Source organism: Mesoplodon densirostris, chromosome 8, assembly GCF_025265405.1.
Source record: "Mesoplodon densirostris isolate mMesDen1 chromosome 8, mMesDen1 primary haplotype, whole genome shotgun sequence".
Classification (NCBI taxonomy): Eukaryota; Metazoa; Chordata; class Mammalia; order Artiodactyla; family Ziphiidae; genus Mesoplodon; species Mesoplodon densirostris.
The window spans coordinates 116922164-116940344 of NC_082668.1; the positions used below are offsets into that span (position 1 = coordinate 116922164).

The 18181-nt window shown below is 42.2% G+C and overlaps 1 protein-coding gene across 2 annotated transcripts in view; it reads right to left on the reverse strand.

The window, feature by feature from the left end:
• The window catches only part of NCKAP5 (NCK associated protein 5), a 991644-nt gene extending 979383 nt beyond the window's left edge, over positions 1 to 12261 (reverse strand). For both annotated transcript variants that reach the window (XM_060106265.1, XM_060106266.1), the window contains exon 1: positions 12051 to 12261. The gene's annotated coding sequence lies outside the window, so the exon portion shown is untranslated. The remainder of the gene's footprint in view (positions 1 to 12050) is intronic.
• Between the last annotated feature and the right edge of the window lie 5920 nt (positions 12262 to 18181).

The following is an 18181-nucleotide window of genomic DNA, read 5'->3' on the forward strand; positions in this document are numbered from 1 at the left end:
AAGGCACCATGAGTTTTCCAGGGGAAGTGAGGATATTGAAGTATAAACAAACAGAAGATAGAAATCAGAGGGATCCAATGTGTGGAAGAGATTGGAAGTTTGAGCCCTACATAGTCTCCAATGAGTCTTGCAGAAATGTTGCTCTGTCTTGTGCCCTGGGGTCTGTTACCTGGCCACGACCCTGTGGAACAGCTTTCCTCCAGGGCATGTTTCAGGAATCCTTTGATCTCAGACTGAGCTGATCAAATGCCTCTGCTTTGCTTTATATTTCTTTAGATTGGTTCTAAGCAATCAGCACAGTGAACTGCGTCAACCTGTGTTCCATTTACACTCTAAAATACACCTCTAGCTGCATGAAAACTACTCTCCTTCCTTCTATCTACTAATATATTATCTCTTTTTATGTCCCCCTCAATTCTACCACTTCGTGCTCAGGTCCATGTACCTATCTCCCTTCCTTGAATGGCCTCTGCCCTCACCCACAGTTGGCACTGACTGTGTAATCACTCCTGTTTACTCACATCTGGTCTCCTACCATCTGACCACCTGGTCCATGGCAATGGCTGCTTTTAACTTCTTGCATCTTTGTTTCCATAGAGCTTATTAATGTAGATCTACAAAGTCCATAGATGGAAGAGGCCTTGGGATCCTCCAGCTCACCTTCCTTCTCAATAAAGACCATCCCCTCACTGTCTGAGCACCTCAGGAGGCAAGGAACGATTTCATATGGCTCCAGTTTCAGTCTGTGAATTTCCAGATGATCAAAAGTTCTGCCTAACATTAGGCCACAACTGTTTCTCTTTAACTTCTACCCTAAGTAGTAGTGGAAGTTAAGTAGTATTCTCTCGAGTAAATTCAAACACCACCTTTACCCTCACATATTGTTAGTGGAAATAAAAATTGGGGCAACCACCTTGGAAAACTATTCAGCAGTATCTCCTAGATTCCCTGTGATGCAGCAATCTAACACATATACACACTCAGATATGTGTGTGTTTGTTCACCAAGGGATATGTGTGTACTAGAATATTCATAACAGCACTATTTGTCATGGTCCCAAACTGAAAACTATCCAAATACACCACCAACAGTAGAGAGACTATATTATGACACAGCCACACAATGGAATACTATACAACAATGAGCATGAAAACTCTACGACTAACCACAGCAATGTGGATGAATCACACAAATACAATTTGAATGAAAGAAAATTATACATACTGGTGATTCCATTTATATAAAGTGCAAAAACAGGCAAAATTAATCTATGCTACTGGAAGTTCTCATGATGATTACCTGAGAGGTGTGATTAAAAGGGAACTTAAGGAGGGTGCTGGTGATATTCCTTGGTCTGAAAGCTGGTAATACAGGTGTATTCACTTTGTAAAAATGTGTCAAGCTGTATACTTATGTGCACTTATCTGCATGTATATTATACTTCATAAAAAGTTTTAAACTCCTCTTTCTCCTCCAAATCACCTGAATAAATCAAATTTCTTTAGCCATTTCTTATAGATATGGGTTGTAGAAGGGTCAAGATCCCGGTCAATTTATAAAACCGTTTAGTCTGGCAAAGCTCTGATCATTCATTTGGAATTCAATCATATTGATTGGTTTATAGTATTCTTTGAATGTCCCCTGTGAGATTAACTCCTTTTCTCCAATATGTTGTGAACCCCATAAAGTATTTTTCCTCTTTGATTTTCTAGTAGCATATATATTCAGAATCCATCATACGCTCAGAAAATACTCTTTTCCCTCCTCTTCCTTAGCAAGTACAGATAAAACAGATCAAATTTACATGGGGTCTATTTGATTAAACAATCTAAGTATTTTCTTCCTTTTTTCCCCCAATGAAAGGCTTAATACTACTTCATCCAGTGAAGCCAATGATCTTTCTCTTCCCTCAAGTTGATCTAAGAATTGACCTTTGCCCTGATTTATGAGCCCTTTTCAGATGTTTCCATATGGTGAGGTGGGGACAATCATTAGGCAGACCCCTATAAAATACTGATTCAGTATTTATTTCTATTCCTCTTGTCTTCATCAACCATAAATTGACTTCATGTCTGAACCCCTTCGTTATAGTTTTTTCTTCTCAGGGAAAAAACATACTACCTTAGACACTGAGAAACAAGCATTCTTATTCATGTAAAGTTAGTGGCATCCTCCTTCCTGATGGGCTAAGTAGAAGGTGAGATAAATGAGCCCTAGAACACAGGCCATGCCTCTGATGCAAAGAAAGAATCCTGGGTTCTCAATAATGGAATGAAAATAATGCCTTTGATGTAGATAAGGCTTCTGGCTGATAACTTATCTTCCCAGAGCAAATACTGCCAAAGAAATCTGTAGACATTCACATCATGAATGTTGGTTTTTCTCTCTGCTTGCAAACTCATTTGCACACTTGGCACCTGGCATGTTTGGTTGCCGCACGAGGTTTGCAGAATTTTCTTTTCCCACTTTGCACAGCTTTTTCCAAGGGAATATTTATGGGCATCAGTCACTTCCCTGGACAAATGGTAAAGAGAGAGACCAGTGTCCTAACCACGTTCATATTCCCATCACCTGGCTGCCTGTATAACCAATGGTTCAGTCTATAGAAGCACAGCTTGTCCCAGCTCAGGTTTGATAGATAGGTAGGTAGGTAGGTAAGTAGGTAGGTAGATAGACAGATAGATAGTGAGATGGATGAGAGAGAGAGAGAGAGAGAGATGGATAACAGAGAGAGGGAGGGGAGAGAGAGAGAGGATAGGTGACAGATAGACAGATAAAGAAAAGAGATAGAATGAAATTATGAATCTGCAAAGATTCTTACCAAGCCCATTGAGGAGCTATCTGTAGAAAACTGCAGACACATGTCAGTTTGTAAAGACCATACAAAACAGAGAAGGAAAATCTAAGAAAGCCACTCATGCAGAAACTATTTAATCAAAGAGTAAAGACAATTACAACATCTGTTAATCTTCTGTGGAGGTTATAATTAAATGCTTTGGAGAAACACCCTTTCAAGGGTGATCCTTCAACATCTGTTGTGAAGACACAGCACTGTTCAGTGGCGAGTCACTCCAGCACTTTGGGAAAACGGGACTTCTGGAGATCTCAGATGCTGCAAGGGTCCTCGTGCTCACAGCCCAGACCTGCGCCCACTGTCCTGGGGGAGGGGCTTTTCTCCTTAGTGCTGTGCATGACTGTCTGTGTTGTGAGTCAGACTGAAGTCACTGCGTGTTAAGGAAAAACAGGATCACGGGGCCAGAAACGGCCTTGTGACGATCTGATCCCCACCTTTCACTTTGCAGATGGGGCCACTTGATCCCATGTCATACAGTTGGCTTGTGGAAGAATTTTACAAGCAGGGTTGTTCCATTCTCCATCCAGATTTCACTCCACTCCACCATTCTGCTTGCTCTTTTGCTTTCTCCCTTACTTTGGCTTGAAATCTGGATGTGCCCTTTGTTTAACGGGATCAGCATCAGAATGAGGTCCTAGGGTATTTGAAGTTTATGGTGAGGTAGAGACCTGAAATGATTCCCTTCTCCAGTGCCTGGTCCATCGTCAGTGAGACACACTGACCACCATCACCTCACTCGGCTTTCTGAGGAGTAGGCAGCAGAGAAGAGGTAAATGAAGATAAAGAAGGAAAAGAACCAAAAATAGAGGATGAGCAAAGAGAGGGAGAGATGAGAAGAGGGACGACTGAGAGAGACAAGGACAGAGACATAAGGTGGGGTAAAGAGAGAGAGAGATGGAGACGAGGAAGGGGGTGGGAGGAGCTAGCGAAGGTGGTCCAGGGGTGCAGGAAAAAGGCGTCAAATCAAGACCCCCCCCAAAAGGAGCTGAACACACTTATACCCACCCAACTTCATAACCTGGTTCCACTGTACTTCAAATAAGCCGTTCTATGCATACAAAAGACCACGGGGTTTGGCAGTTTTGCCAAACAAAATGCAGAGATGATAAAGCCAGGGGGATCACATAAACAGACACAGGGTATTGAGCAATGAAAAATATGTCCATATGGGGAGAACATAATAAGTGTATTCACGGTCCAGGAGGGTAGGGGTGGGCAGCCTCCTTGCTAGCTGTTTCGGGCTACAAATACTTGTACGTGCCAAAATGCCGAGTAAATGGAGTTCTTGACATTGGACATCGGGATTAAACCACAAGTCCGTATGACCAGACACATGGGGCTGACAGTAGCCCTCTCATTTCCCTTCAGCAATCACCTGCTTACAAGGACCCATAATGTCTTCACCGATAAGGAGCCAATGGTGGCCATAAGACTCACCACGTACTACAAGTCTAATGTTGCGCAGGCACTCTTCGTACTTTATCTCACTTAATCCTCACAATGATAAGGAGGTAATGTAATCTAACTATCTGGGTCAAAGTCTCACTATGCAATTTGGAACAAATTAACCTTTCGGTACCTTTTGTCTTGTCCTCTATGAAATAGAATTGATCGGCATATTTATCTAGAGGGCTATTTTGAGGATTAAATGAGACAATATAAATGGAAAGCGTGCCAGGGCCAGACACACTGCAAGCACTTAATAAATATCAGGTGAAATCATTGTTGATATCACTACATTTTATGGATGAGGAAACCAAGCTCAAGGAAATTCAATAACTCTCCCAAAGTTGATGGAGATCCGAACAGAGGCTGGAACCCAGATCTATCTAAGGGTGAAGGTCACATGTGCACGAGCTGTGGCTATTTGTTGTCTGTTACTCTATCTGTATTAACTGACTCCAAAAATCCTGGTCTTTCTGGTGTATAATGCAGCCTCTCAGGGAAAGGGTATCCAGAAAATTACCAGCTCAAGCTGGGAACCAGAAAGGGGCACATTACTCAATGCAAGACCTCTTCCTCTTCCCAGTCCCTTGTCCTCATCAACGAGGGAAGAAAATAAATCTTGTCCATCCTCTTCTTCATTCACTCTCACACCCTCACACCTATAGAGCCCCCATTGATGAATGCCATGGGTATTGATACTTACACGACTGGAACTAAACAGGCACGCACTCAATCCTTAAAAGTTCGGTAAAAAGAAATGTCTTGCCTTTGTTCCCTGGGTCCACAGGAATGTCGAGAGCCATGAGATTTGAATATCATCAGTTGAGTTGTAAAAAGGAATGTTTTCAGACGTGTAAGAATGGAGAGGAGAAAGCACTAAAGTCTGAAAACTTGCTTATATTTGTCCATTCACACAAATATTTGTTGTTCACCTACCATTTACCAGCCACTGTTCTAGTTGCTCAGGCTACAATATTAAACAAGATAGAAACAGATACTGCCCCTATGCAACTAAAGCCTAGACAGGGAGACGTTCTGAATCCAATAGTTGACCATATATTTAATTACACTAGTGATAACGTGCTATGCAAAGCGAGTACCTGAAGCGATCCGAGTCTATAACAAGTAAGGAAAGCTCTCCTGAGGAAGGAACATTCAGGCTGAGCAGGAAGTGTCCCAGTGAGGTTTCAGGGGGAGGGGGAACCTTCCTAAGGAAAGATTTTGGTGAGTAGGAGAAGCTGAAAACAGGCCAGGGAGTAGGAAGAGAAGAGCTCTGTGCTAACCCACCAAATGACTCTAGAAAAGTCAGCTCAAGTCCCCACAGCTCCTTCCTTCACGGCAACATAGCATGATGGAGCACTTAATAATGCCCTCCAGCTCTCACGATTCCTCTAGATTCTCTTTCCCTGTGTCTGAATCGAGGGTATACCACAGAGTGAGATTCTGGTCCAGGTGCAGGGAATAGAAAACCCATTTTGTTGAGAGTGGGGCTCACTCAAATGTAGGAAGCAAGTATAAACTGTCCCTAGGATAGGGGAACCATCATGTTTTTCCTCCATATTCAACAGCCAATATTAATTTCCCCAAAAGGCTCAGAGTCCAGGGCTCCAACTCCAAAAGAAAGTCATGTACAGATTTTACGACTTGGCATCCAAAGTCTTGGTTTGGTGGATGGGCTGAATTCTCCAATTTTCCCTAACAATGAAAATAAAAAGTTAAGACTTCTAATTTCTCCAGATTTAAAAAAATACAATGCACTTTAAAAAGATTACTTTGGTAGTTTTACTGCTATTAATCAGGTATCCTAAAAACAATGGCTTCTTTCACAAGGTACCTATTGCCATTGGTCTGTATGTGAAATTTTATTCAGTTTAATAAGGCCCTCTACTGGCAATCTCCAAAAACACAATCTCTTTCAAATTATTTTCTAGTAAACTCTTTTAACTACTCCCAATAATAAAGTATCTCACATTCCTGATCATGCAAATCTGTGCTAAAAAATGAGAAGAAAATGAGAAAGGGAAGAAATTCTCTTCAAGTGTCATTTCAAGTGGGCCATTCATTTAGCTATTCATAAAATAACATTACATGAAGCATCATTTGCTTTCCTCTGATGAAGCTATTCTAGATGTCAAAGGTACTCAGAAAAAAAGGCTATTTCTTACACTAAAATCTATGGAGTATTCATGGAAGCATAACACTAAATTATGAATGTTATTTACAAACTACAATAAAAACAGATCGTTTCTGTCCATTTACCCACATATGAGTAATTGACTATAATTAGAATAAAAGAAATGTTGAAGACAGGCCTTTTAAATTGCTTCTGATATGTCACAACTAATAATTAACTTCTCCTGCTTGACAACCAACCAAAGGAAAACACAAAAAACAGTATACTGTGACTTAAGAATTTATCCATATAAGAAGAATGTTTGAAAAATAAGTTATCTTTGAGACATTTGTCAAATGGCTATTGGAAAATTTAACTACAGATTCCTAGAAAGCCAAGTCAGTGTTCGAAATGAGGCAATTAATAACTTTAGGAAAAATATTTTTAAAAGAAAGGAAATACATGAATAAGTTATTTGACTCAACAGTAAATGTTATTTACAATCATGATAAAAATAAGCACTGAATAGACATTTAATCAAAATTGTGATATAATTCCATTGGAGAACAGGAGGGGTTTAGGAGGTGTAAGAAATATATATTGTAATCTATCATAATACAAGGTGAATAATTTGACATTATAACTAGATATAAAAAACATTATTTAAAAATAGTACAGAAAAAGCAGCTAAAAGATTATCAGATATGTATATCTTCATATACACATGCACTGTTTATATATATGTAAACATTTTAGAACTACCATTTAATATATGTCAAGTGACATATGTAAATATATATGATATATAGTTATTATTTATATAGACATTTTAGTACTATTCGGTTTTCTAAATTATGAGCATGTATTACTTTGATTTTTTTTTTTTTTAAGTTTCTGAAAACAGATCAGCACTGGCAATGGGACCCACTTAGGACGTATCTTTTGGATTGGCCTGGATCAGTGTTCTATGTTTCCAGATTCAATTTGTCAAATGAAGCAAGGTCCCTTCATGGAACAGTTTGTCAGACACACATCTTGACAGTAACACTTGTTCCCACGTTTCAGAACTAACAGGTCATCTTTCAACATCACAATATGTATCTGCCATATTGTTATCCAAGCTTATGTTCCACAACGGGTTTGGGACTTTCTTCTTGAACTCAGCCCATTGGGTTCTTACAGTGCATCCAAATTCTACTCAAAGGAATCACTAATCCAGAAAGTTTATTTCTAAGAGGAGAGATCTGGTTTCTTGCCCTGAAAATACCACATTAATTTATGTAACTACTGGGAAGTACCTTATGTAATTGAGGCTTCCAAAAGGACACGACACACTTCATTAGACAAGTATGTATTGCAGGCACAGTAAATGTTGTGGGTAATGTTCTATGTATCCAAGAGATTTATTATTTCATCTATAAAGAAAGCACAATTGGGAATCTAAAATTCCAAAGGCATTAAACTTTGTAGAATTAGAGAAGTAGAGAAAAATAAGGCTATAAGGTATCTTGTGTTTAACTGGTTCTATGACTTGCCAGTGTTCAACCTCAACCATTCTGGCTATTTAAACCCACTATCACAAAATACTACCACTTCCCTTGGTAAACTTTTCCAGAAATCAACCAAATAGCCAACCATTACTTCCAATTTTTTTTTTAATCTAAATCCCCTGAGTTATACTCTTGACCAAGCTGAACTCAGCCTACCCACGCATATACCAAGAGTGCAAATAATCTTGATGTTGAGCCATAAACTCGGCCCAACCTGCAAGGGCATTCTTGTCTGAGACTCAGAGAAAAACAAAAATACCAAAGGGCTGGGCATGGGTTTTGACCCTTCTGCAAGATTAGAAAATGTGAACCACCACTTCAGTCGGCTGGTACCCTGAAGTGTTTATCTGATTTGCTGCACTCCAGTACCATCAGTCCAGGGGAAGACAAGAAAATCAAAGTTCCACCATAGGAAAAGCTCACGAGTAAAACTGCCTTCCACATGTCCAGAGAGCCGTACAATGAAAGGTTAAGAGTATGGGCTCAGGGTTCAAATCCTGCCTCTGCCTCTTTTACTGTCCATGTGACCTTTGCACATTACCTCACCTTCCTGAAACTCAGTATCCTTGCCTGGAAAATGAGTATAATGATCATAATGAGGGAGCACCTGTGAAATGTTTAGAAACGTGCCTGGTATACAGTCATCACTCAGTAGTGATTATGGGGAAGAAAATGTAAATCTTCTCTTCGAGCACCCATCAAGCACACATTCATACATTTTTTCCCCATCATTTGTTTGTTGGGAATTCACTCTGTGCCAGGTGCCTAGCTAGGCATGAGATTACAAATTTGGCAAAAGAGTCTGGGGGATAAATTGGGTGGATAGGGAGGTGCCACGGGCAAGAGTGTAAAGATATTGAGGTGCTAAAGAACATACAAACCCGGCATGTTTAGGTAACAGAAAGCAGCTCCTAGAAGCTAAGACAGGAATTTCCACCCGAATCATCAGAGGAACTTTTTAACTATTCCTGGGTCTGAATCACACCTTGGAAATGCCCATTCATTAAGTCTGGGGTAGGACATGAGCACTGGTAAGGCGATAGCAATGATAACAGCTAATACCCATCAGTACTTAAATCTCTGCCTGCTTTAGCTATATTGATGTATAGCTAAGTGTTTAGCTAAGTGTTTTAGCTATATTAATGTATTTAATTATCCCCATACTCCCATAAGGTAGGCACTCTTACTAGCCACATTTTAAAGATGAAAAGCTGAAACAGAAAAGTCAAGTGAATGAACCAAGATCATAAAGCCGGCCAGGGATGAAAGCAGGACTTGAGCCTGGGCAGTCTGGTTCCAGAACCCAAGTCCTCAACCACTCCACCATGCTGCCCCTCAAGCCTTGATGGAAGATATAGATGGACTGTCATGCTAGGAACCTCCAGGGCAGACACACAGTACATGCGAGGGAGTGGTGAGAAATGAGGCACGGGAGGCTGGCTGCGTCACATCAGGAATAGCCCTTGTTTGCATACCGGGGAGTCGGGCACTGAGAGCTTTCAACCAGAGTGAAGAAGAATTTCAAGTCACTCAGCACATTTACAGGATGTTTTTGTCAGCCACGTGCAGAGGCATGGGTGTTTGATGCAGGAAAGGGGATACTTAAGGTAAGCAATTCACTCCTTTACTTATTTGCTATTACACATTGAACTACTGTACTACTATACTCTGTACTAGGTGCCGTGGATATAGGAAGTATTGAAATATAGCCCTGGCTTTTGTTGGAAAGAGGTTCTTAACTAGGTAGCACAGAGCTTCAGATCCCACAGCAAAAATGAGCACAGGATACCACGAGGCTCCAAAGAAGAAAATCATCACTTCAACCTGAAGAATCCACAGAGGCATCCCATAGGCAGGGGTGTCAGGGGCAAGGAAGGCTCCAGAGAAAAAGAGGAATGCAGGGTGTTCGTGGAATCTAGTTGAGTGTCAACACTGGAGGTCCAGGCTGCAGTGAGAGAATGAGGGTGAGGGGTAAGAATCCATGAGAAAGTAAAGTTTCCACAGGCAAGAGGAGCCCCAAAGAGAGGGGAGACAAGTAAGGTGTGGTCAATAAAAGGAGTCTGAGACTTGGAAGTAAAGCAGAAACACAAAATGTCAGAGCTGGGAACCACCTTCGTTCTCTCAAGCTGCACCTGATGCAATGTGCCTTCTGTACTATTCCACTGCCTGAAATGCCCGGCTTGCCTTTAGGTCATCAACTGTCAAATAATCACAGAATGCTCTTTGGTGCTCTAGCCAAAATAATGAGGAACAGAGTTGTTAAGAAACATACCCAGAGCCAAAGGCAAAACAGGAATGTTCTCTCTTTACCAGACCACCTTCATCTATACACCTTCACACAGCCCAGCTCCTGCAAGAAGGCTAGGAAGCACATGGGGGTCCTCTTTCTTCTACAACCCGGAAGAACCGAAATGTTAAATGCATGCCGGGACGAGCACGCGAGGCTGGGTTTCTAGTTGGAGCTCTGCCACAGTCTTGCTGGGTGACTTTGGACCAATCATTTCCCCTCCTCATGCCTCAGTTTTCTTCTGCAAAAGGTAAGCTTTGAATAATGGTTTGGAAACTGTTTTAGGAGCACATCCCTTTCTTTAAGTAAAAATTCACAGAAAGCATTGAGCTTTAATACATAAAACATATCCAGTGCTAACTAGTATATACAGGATGGATAAACAACAAGGTCCTACTGTATAGCGCAGGGAACTATATTCAATATCCTGTGATAAACCATAATGGAAAAGAATATGGAAAAGAATATACATATGTATAACTGAGTCACTTTGCTGTACAGCAGAAATTAACACAACATTGTAAATCAACTAGACTTCAATAAAATTAAAAAAAAATCATACGCAAGAGAGTGTGCTCTGATGGAAAAATCTGGAGCTGACAAACACACAGAAGGAGGCTGCCCACCTTAGAACTCCATGGAAAACAGTCGAATATTTTAGGAGTTTTCAGGCACTGGCTTCTTACAATTCTCTGAGACCAGAGAAAAACGGAAAGGCAGGGAAGGCTGTCCCTGCTCTTGTGGGCTGGTAACAGAGCCGCTGAATGGAGGAACAGCTGGGTCTCCTGTATGGAGTCACGGGGCTCACGTGCAGGAGGTAACAGACTCACAGCCGCTTGCCAATCCGTGCAGCAGGGCTGTCAGCACTGGATGGCAGGCATCAGCCAGGATGAGCTACTGATTACAAGGGGCTGAATTCACTGCAGGCGCTCAGGTGCAAACCCAGCAGCAAGAAGCATGCAGCAGAAAGACAAATCCACGTGGCTCTGACGCACAACTTCCAGGTGGCCCAGGGCAACCGTGATGAGAGGGGGCCCGCGTTCAGGCTGGCGGCACACAGATCCCACCCTTCCTATTGCCCCAAAGAATATTTGGAGAGTTTGAAAGAGTTGGGAGGAAAGTGAAAGCGAGGATGTGGATCTCACGTCCCCACCGAGCTGAGTGTCAAAGTTGAACTTTTTCCTGCATTCAGGTTCCCAGAAGAGAAGTCAGAACAGCAAACATTTCTCCGGGTACTTAAAGGGAAGAAATCCAGATAGAAACGGTTTCCATTTCAAAACATTTGTCTATACTTTCGAGCTCCCTGAGAATGAATGAGCTTATGTGTGTGCGTGCGTCTGGGGGGAGGGTGTAGGCAAGAAGGAAAGGAGACATTGAACAACACGCACATATTAGAAATCTACAAACCACAGGAACGATCAGAGATGAAAATCAAGAGTGGGTTTTCCCTTCCAGCACACTGGTTGATTAAAAATTAGTCTTTACAGTTTTCTATTAAAGTTTCTAGGTCAACCTAATAGTTTCTGTATGGTTGGTGGCTTTTTATTTAAAAAAAAAAAAAGAGAGAAAATTGCCAACCTCCCTGCAGAGGCCAATGAGGATTAGGAATTCAGTGCCCTGTTCCGCACCTACTCTTTCAACCTCAGCGCACTGTAATTACTACTTGAAACAAATGCATACTTGTGGCAGTGACAGAGCCCGGAGAAATACGTACACACCACCATCTCACTTTAAAAGCACAGCAAGCTGTATAAATACGAAAAACTGTTACAAGAGTTTTTAAAATTCCAACAGTCTTACTTGTCAGCTCTGCAGTCAACACATCTCACAGTCCTGGAGACAAACACAGGAACTGCAACAACTCTCTCCAGCTAAACATTTCCTCCCGGGTTGATCCTCTGTTTATTTGTGAAGCATGAAAAGGTCGGGCTCACAGAACACGCGCAGTTTTTCTGAACAGCCGAAGCGGCAGCAAAAGTTCCTGCCGCGGATTCGGAGCAAGTTTGCGGAGATCCGCTGCTCCCAGGGCTGCGGCTCCGTGGTTGCTCGGAGCTTGTAAATATAAGCTCCGTGGACAAAGTCCCACATGACATCACCGGCAGCTGCTTATTGTTGAGTCTTTATTAACTGACTGTCAAAAAGAAAGGAGGGGGTGGGGAGCGAGAGTATCTTTTCTGCAGCAAAAACCGGGCATCTCCGAGTGGATTCCGGTGATGCAAGCGTAAATAATCCCATTGATTCAAATTTTCAAGAGCCTGGTTTCCCTCAGGTCAGATCGTTTCTCCTGAAAAAGGCAGAGAATCGCCTCCACCGATTGACGCTGGCTAAACTGAAGCCATGGAAGAGCCAGCGGGCTCCTAACAAGTTGTTACCCACCTGTTTCCAGTCTGCTTCAGAGTCTGACGAGTCATGAATAAGTGAATTATTAGTTACGTCTTACATCCATAACAACTTTTATGTGATATATATATATATATACCTGGCTGACTTTTTATTTTTCTAGATGGCTTGTCCTGAGTTGCAACTCTTTTTAGGTACACTAAAAAGTTTTTCAACTTGGTATAGGGGCTCCCTGAAATGTAGCCAAAATTGTGTGTGTGTGTAAATCGGAGGTTCTTTTCTGAGAAGAGCTCTGAAAGGCTTCTTCAGATTCTTAATGACCTTCCTACACCACTCCCATCGTGCCAAAAAATCAATCAATAAATAATCTTTGCCAGGTATCTCTAATCATCTCAAGTACTGTAAGCCACGCCCACTTCAACTAGCAAGATAAAAATGTGCCCTTCCCCTGCTATTTTCCACGCTCTCAAGGAATCTCCCTTACTTCTCTGAGCTGGTTCTTATGGTTTTTACAGTTTTCTCCCCACGCACACCTCCCCGCCACCTGAGAAATCCACAAATCCTACACCACATCCCTGCCATGAAGTCTGGACACCCTAGCCCACTGTTTTCCTTCCTTCCTCTGAACTGCTATAAGGAGGCTGACTATTTATATTTATTTGCTGCTTTTTATATACTGACTTGTATTTTTAGCTTGTTTTTTAGCCATCTGTGTTTCTGTCTCCTCAAGTCACTTTGAAAGGTCTTTGAGGGCAGCCATTGTGTTGGGTTATTTGTTTATACACAAACCTCCTGCCATAGTGAATCTTAAGCAGAAATGGGGGGAGGAGGACCTTGAGTGCTGAGGCAGGAACAGTTAGCAGAGTCCATGGAATGGGGTGTATGTTTAGATAAGCACTCCCTCTGCCCTTGGAAAACAATGACCTCGCATTTCACTGGTCACCACATGAGTGGATGCTATTTGGCACGTCCAAAAATTATTTTTTTCTAAGAGCAGTGATAGATTATTGATTTGGTAGGGTATCAAGGCCTTCAAATATTCCACTTTGATGTAGGAATTGGTTAAAGATAGTGTCTATCTCGTATGCCACTAATGGGTTTAAATCAACACAATATTTACGGAAAGCAAATTAGAGGTACCTTAAATTTTTTTAAGTACAAACCCTTAGACCCAGCAATTCCAGTTTTCCAGAGGGATCCTGCAGATATTCTCACGAAAGCACCTAAGGATATGAGCTCAAGAATGTTCTTTGCAGCATTATTTGTAAACCAATAAAGTAGAGACAACTTAAATATACATCAATACGAGAAAAGGTAGGTATACAAATTATGGCACATATATAGTCTAAAAATCTTAGAAGGGATTGAAAAACTTGAGGTAACTGCATATACTGACATGGAAAGAAGTAGGCAGGAGCTTGTTAAATTAATAAAGCAAAGTGTAGCAAATGATAGGAAGAATTATACACATTGTTAGCAGTGGTTATCCTTGGGGAGTTAGATAAGGGAACTTTCACTTTTTGTTCTTCTGTGCGGTTTGACATTGTTTTCAATGAGCATGTTCCACTTTTGTTATTAAAAAAATAATAAAAGTACAAGAGTGTATAATTTTCAAAATAAATCACAAGGAGAAACCTAGCTACTCCTTTGACAGATGTCTGATATATAGTAAATGCTCAGTAAAATCTGTTGCTTGGACGCAGATTTGTGGCGTTTCTACTAGGATGTGGTAGTATGTGGAGATGGACTGGGGTCACAAGGAAGGAGAACCAGGCACCAGATTTTTATTCCTGATGGAACGACTGACCTTCTTTCCCTTACATTTAAGGACTAATTTGAAAACCTCTTGGACTCTGTCCACTGTAAGAAATGATTAAAGTTAAGTGCTCAGAACATAAAGTGCTGACCTTTCCTTGTGCAACTGCTGTTTGACAAATGGAGTTTTAAGGTAAGACAAGCAAGAACCGCTTTGGTTTAGTTCACTGGTTGCCAGCAAGCTCTGGAGGGAGAGTCAGGAAACTGGTAAGGACACAGGTTTGCCCAGCATCTTGTCACGGCTGGTCGAACATTAAGAAATTCTTCAGGGCGAGGTTAGGAAAGTCTGATCCACACAGAGTCTTTGGAGCTTTATTACGGAGGCACTCAGGGTTTTGAAATCAGTGGGCTAAAGCGATGGCACCAAACACAGCTCTATCTCCCTACAGAGAGCCTCTAGGCCTCCATAATGGAAACTCACAAACATAAGCCATATACTAGATATCAATACCACATTTTTCTTTAGGGAAAAAAAAAGAAAAAATGTCCAAGGATAAAAATGACTGAAAATTTCCACCAAGGTAGATAGGTTTCTCAAAGCACTATTTCCATTACTCTAGAGAAAACATGTTGGACTCTTGTCTTACTTCCTAGTGAGAAGATATGTCTGTAATCATTTCACGAAAAATGAGGGACTTCCCTGGTGGTGCAGTAGTTAAGAATCCACCTGCCAATGCAGGGGACAGGGGTTCAAGCCAAGGTCTGGGAAGATCCCACACGCCACGGAGCAACTAAGCCCATGCGCCACAACTACTGAGCCCATGCACCTCATCTACTGAAGCCCGTGTGCTCTAGTGCCAGTGCTCCGCAACAAAAGAAGCCACCACAATAAGAAGTCGGCGCACCACAACGAAGAGTAGCCCCTGCTCGCCGCAACTAGAGAAAGACTGCGTGCAGCAACGAAGACCCAACACAGCCAAAAATAATAAATAAATTAAAATAAAATAATTTTTAAAAAAAGAAAAATGAAAGCACAGCCATATTTTTCTTGCTTGTTTTTGTGATCTATTTATCCACAGATCATAGGAACCTGAGGCCGGGTTCTATTTAAAAGCACATTTGGGGCCTCCCTGGTGGCGCAGTGGTTGAGAGTCCGCCTGCCGATGCAGGGGATACGGGTTCGTGCCCCGGTCTGGGAGGATCCCATATGCCGCGGAGCGGCTGGACCCGTGAGCCATGGCCGCTGGGCCTGCGCGTCCGGAGCCTGTGCTCCGCAACGGGAGAGGCCACAACAGTGAGAGGCCCGCATACCGCAAAAAGAAAAAAAAAAAAAAAAAGCACATTTGGAGCCCCTTGGGTGTGATAGGATCACACTTTTCCAGCTGAGAGGTAAAGACAAGCATTTAACTTGACTTACAATTTGGAAAGGGGGATGGGCGGGGCTTTCTTCCCCACCTCTACCAGGGGATCATTAATGCTACTGCCAAAATCACCTCCACCTGCTGAGATGCTTGGCCCAGCTTCCCTTCCAGTACCTTCTAATCCTTCATTCAGGCAATTTTCTCTCTCCCCATGAGGCTGCCCTCCTCAGGGGAGGACGGCCGGGCAGGTATAACAGGCGTACATGTGTCTGTTTACCTGTTCATTATTTTTAAAGTCTTAAGATGTACTCTTCATGTTTAAGTGTTTTCTGTCTTAAACTGGAAAATCTCTCAAGTCAGAGATAGTCATCAGATATGCAAGATGTGAAACACAGCCAAGAGGTCCCCTGGAGGTTCTTGCTGTTGATGGCTCCTACCAAGGCTGTCCTCAGATACAGTTTCTACCTCCAGTGTCTAATTTCCCCTCTATCTCCCCCTCTCATCCTATTAAACACGTATAACTACTGCCATTGATCAAGCATTCATATGTGCCATTTGCTTTAAACACATCATCTAATTTACCTTTGAAATATCCCAATGAGTTAATACTATCACTACCACTCCCCTTTTACAACCAAGGAAACTGAGGCCCAGAGGGAGATGTTATTTAAGTGATGTGACGCTGATCACACAAATAATAAGAGGTCGAGCCACCATTTCAACTCTGCCTGACCTTCCAGCATCCCAAGGGAGGTCTAGATCCCTGTGAGGATTATAAATATTGAACAGAGAGTTGGTAAACTAGTATGAATAAGGGCAAACTGGAATTTAGAAGCATATAGCCATCATTAAAGTACTCAGTTCTGATTCCTATACACAGACGGCAGTGACCTTCAGACTTCAATCTTGAACTAGTGTGACTCCTGCTGCTTTCCGTAACCCAGCCTCTCTGCTTGGCTCTCAGAGGAGATAAGTTGTAGGCCTCAAAGACCAGGGGACTCAGACTCACAGGGCTTAATCCCAGAGCATCACTGTGGAGTAAGCGCTCCATGCCCTTGGAGATGCACAAGATCCAGGTGCAGGAAGGAGAAAATGTTGGCGGGCAGGCATTTAATCATGTTTACGGCCTGTTTCCCTTTACACTGAGAACCTTTAGTAACTCCTGTTCCTTTGTTCAAGGAGGTAATTGTTCTACCAGGGCTTAAGAGACAGCCTGTGGCCAGCGAGCCTGCCCTGTAAGAGTTAACATGATCAGAAATGGGAAGCAGAGGTGTTAGGAGGAACGCTTCAGCATTTCCTAAACAAATTAGCATGGTTCTGAGAGTATGACTCCTGGGAGACCTGAAAATCTGCATGTTTAGAAAGTGACCCACATCATTCTCATGCAGATGGGCCTCAGATTGTATTCTTTTTTAATATCTTTATTGGAGTATAATTGCTTTACAATGGTGTGTTAGCTTCTGCTTTATAACAAAGTTAATCAGCTGTACATGTACATATATCCTGTATCTTAAGAAACACTGTTTATACCAAGAGAAGTAAATATATGACTCTCTTATCTACGATCAGACATTGATAAAGATCAGGTCCATTGTCCCTCGGAAAGAGCTCTGGGATCGATGAGCAAATTGCTGGTAATCCTCATCTGCAATGGATCACATCTGACACAACCGTTCTGACACCAAGTGCAACTTGGAAAAGACACAGCATGTGCCACATGGATGGTCCCAAACACGTAGTCGGATAAAGACATTTATAGGCTCTCCTTGCTGCCAATGTCACTGTAGTCACCATACATAAAGCCAACAACAACAAGAGTAAACCATAAGGTGTGAAGTCCAACAAAGTTCAGGTTACTCCCATGACAGAGGCTTAGATGCATTTCATGATAGATAGATCATATTTCAAGCCTAGAAATGCTTTCTTTTTTCCAAGGGGAGAGGGAGGGCAGCTTGCCGTATGCAGCCTATTTATTGGCTTGTTGACACTCTTGAGACACCAGGAGCCTTTGGGGGGCGGGGGGCTGATATGGCAGATGCCCGTTGAAAGAGGAGGTGGAGGGAAGGGATAAAAAATTTGAGCATCTATGATGATTAGCCTGGGACCTGCCCTGGAAATGTGGTGATATCTCCCTCATACATTTGCTTTCTCCACCAGCTTGGGCTCCAGACCCAGCCCCGGGGGGTACAGCGAGGGTTAATGCTCCCTAAGGCACTGGAGGCTTTTGATGAAAGGCCCCGAATAAGTATAAAGTATCACCTCGAAGTTGGAGGATTTGGTTTCAGCTTCCTCATTGTGCTGTTGACAGTGCATACTGTGAGTTTGACATTTTTAACTACTTTGCTGGCCCCAAATAAAAAAGGCTGGGCGAGAGGAGGTGGAAAAAAGGGAGAGGATGGGGGAGCCATATTCCTGCCCTGACGTTTGTTTTTTTTTTTTTTTTCATCTTTATTGGAGTATAATTGCTTAACAATG